Genomic DNA, 3318 nt, shown 5'->3' with positions numbered 1-3318 from the left:
CCATCCAGGAAGAAACTGGTTGCCTTGTGTTTCGGCTTGCTCATTCTGTGCTGAGATTATGGGGATAGCTGTGGGAGGAAGTTGCAGTTCTTTTTAAAATTTCATCTTAGCCTCTTAGTTTAATGTGGCACTTGGGGCTTGCCAATTTAGGACCCCATTGACTGTCAAGGATAGCCAATTTTGGAGTCAGTTGCTCAGGTGATAGCCATAAAAGTTGGAGCGCTATATGTGTGGGCAAGCTCCTCTCAGGAAGAAGCTGAGATTTGGTTCTATCAGTATAGCAAGCCAGGAGTAAAAGGTCAGAGAAATTCCCACAGGTTTCTCAGGCTTCAGTAGTAGTCACCCCTACCCCAGATACAGGTAGTTGAGCAGCACCTGAGAATGTATGTACAGTAAAACTCTTTCCAAGGAGAAACAGGGAGCTAGGCTTTTTGTTTGTTTGTTTGTTTGTTGTTTTCTGTGCTGATCCAATGGAGATAGTCACAGGAAGTGCTTACATGTCTGTTAACAATGTAATCTTTGGGAACTCACAAATATTCAGTCTTACTGGCTTTCAAAGCTTGGTGTTTCAGGAACTTATCTATTAGTTGGCAGCTATAAAAGTTGGTCTTCTCATTGTTTGGAAAGCTTTTTTCAGGGAGAAGCTGGGGACTTGGTTTTATCCCTGGAGGAGGGTCAGGGAGAAGGCATGAGAAAGGCCTATGAGAGCTTTCCTGGTCCTAGCAGAATTGCACTCTGTCAAGATTCAAGATAATTAGAACCTAACCGGCAGGCAGTGGTTAAGTATACCATTTAACTTTTTCCAGGGAGAAACTGAGTGCTGAGTTCAGGAAGAGAGCCAGAGGAAATGCTTGCATATCTCTTTTAAAACTGCCTCTTTGTTTAATTTGAGGGGAGGTGGGCAGAACTTGTGAATGCTAAACCCCACTGTTATTCAAGCTAGGTGATTTGGAACCCAGTCCTTCAGGTGTCAGTTGTAAAAGTTCAGAAAAAAAAGGTATGTGCTCTGACCTTTTTGCTACTCTGGAAGCTGAAAGTTGCAAGTTCTTTTGAGGGGGGGTTTATGATATGAGTCTATCTCAGATTTCCATACCTATTTCTTATGAGTATTTTCTCAGTTGCCCAATGTGGAGGAGTCACTCAACTAGACTCTGGATTTATGTGTGAGGTAGTTAATCTATGTGTAGCCGTATATTCAATACATGTGGGAGGAGGAAATCAGGAGTCCCCGACTTCACTATTTTGCTGATGATAATGCCACTTAATCTTTAGTGTGTTTATTTCCAAGCTCATCATCTACTGAGATGGATGAATACATTCCAGTCTGCAGCATCTTTATGATATCCAGAGTAAAGAATAAAGTGCAAAGCAGAACAGGAAACATAAATAGTTCTCAAGCCAGCCACAGGGAAGGAAACATGCATAGAGTACCCAACCACACGAAGAGTCTTTGAGATTCCATCTCATAGGTAAGGGTTTGTTCATCAATACTTAGAAAAGATGTATGATTTAGTGAAGACATTAAAATCACTGTTCAGGAAAGAAAAGGCAAAAAACTTTCCCCATAATAATATTTGAAAATATAATACATTATTTGATGGCTACCTGAGAGTCTTCGCTTTGGTCATTGATGTGTTTACATTCATTCACCACGCTACACAGCACATGGTTAAAAATCCAAATAACAAAACATACAATGAGGCCAGTGTTGTTAACAATTTCACCCTCCCTTTTTCCAAAAATGCTCTGGTTAGTTCTTAATAGTGGAATTATTCACCATTAAACTTAACATTTTACATAAGCTTAAGATAAACATGATTTTGCAAGTAGTATGATAAAGTAAACAGGTTGATAAATCTGCATTCAAACATCCAGGCAATTTCCTATATTTGGGTGTATTTATCTGATCCACGTTTTAGTAGACTGACAATAGGAATTCTCCCAAGTAAAGTGTGTTAACAGTTCAGTGAACATCTTATGAGCATTCTTTGATTTTGACCTTACCCTCTTTGTCTTTGCAGTATGCTGTTATATTCAAATAGTACCATGACATAGTTTAATCTCTGTGATAGATTTAACTATATCACATTATTAATGTAATTGAAGCACATATTTACTAAAATCCTTCACCCATTAATGTTCTGATATGAAAAATATACTACTGTGAAATCAGCCTTATTATTATCAAAAAATAGTGAAACCATTAATTTCAATTTATATTTTTAATATAATAACCAAATTACATGCAAACACACACATATATTTATACATATATAAATACATATGTGTACATACATATATACATGTATGTGATGGGACCGACGTTTGCACAGAGAGTCGTGACATCAAGGCTTTTCTTTCCAGGAAGCAACTTTATTTGTGCCGGCACTGGCTCAGTTGGGTTCATAATCGAAAAACTGAGCCCCGAGGGCAATGAGGTATAGTCTTTCATAAATTTTTTTCTCCTTTGTCTGCCACACATGGTAACACACAGACATGTGGTCTGATTAGGTGATTTCATGTTACAGGGTCATGAGGGACTTCACATACACATATAGCCAGGTTGCCTTCCCTTGTCTTAAGGTTTTTTTTCTTTTTTTTTTTTTTCTTTTTTATTTTTCACATTCCTCATGGAGGGGACTCTACCACATTCTCCCTTTTGATGCTTGGACCCCTCTATTTTGGTGAAAGAGCATCATCTTTGTTTAGAAGTTTATATTTCCATTACATCATCACATGAGTGGCCATTTCTCTTTGCACCATGGACCCAGTGAGGCTGGAGACAGATCTTATACCCAGGGAAGCTAAGCAATTTAAGATTAAGAAACCTTTCAAAATCAAGAGGATAATTCCCATGAGGGTTTTAATCCCTTGAGAGTTGAAAACCAATCTCCAAATACCTCCCCTGGGTCCCAACCTTTCCAGGTTTGGACGGGGACATGAACAACCATTCTCATTTGATCTGTGATCTCTTCTATGACTTTTCCTTCATCATCTATCTGTAGGCAGCACTTGCTCAGGTTAAACTTTCCACACACTTCTCCCTCATAAGCAAGCAGGTAATCCAAGGCCAAGAGTTTGACAGATAGCATTTCACATTTTGGTTTGCTGCTTGGCTGGTAAGTTAAGAGCTCAGGCAGTTCCATTGGTTATCATTTCTACAACTGCTTGAAGACTGATTATGCGGTTTAGCATGTAAATGGGAGTGTGGTGGCCCCAGACCCATCCTCTACCCAGGTGGCAGGGCCATAATATTGGACTATATGCTCAGGAGGACATTCAAAATCTTTCCATGTGCCAATTTGTAGGACCCGTCGT

The sequence above is a fragment of the Lynx canadensis genome, chromosome A1 (genome assembly GCF_007474595.2).
Source record: "Lynx canadensis isolate LIC74 chromosome A1, mLynCan4.pri.v2, whole genome shotgun sequence".
NCBI lineage: Eukaryota > Metazoa > Chordata > Mammalia > Carnivora > Felidae > Lynx > Lynx canadensis.
The sequence above is the reverse complement of the archived record's forward strand: the minus strand, read 5'-3'. Positions refer to the sequence as shown.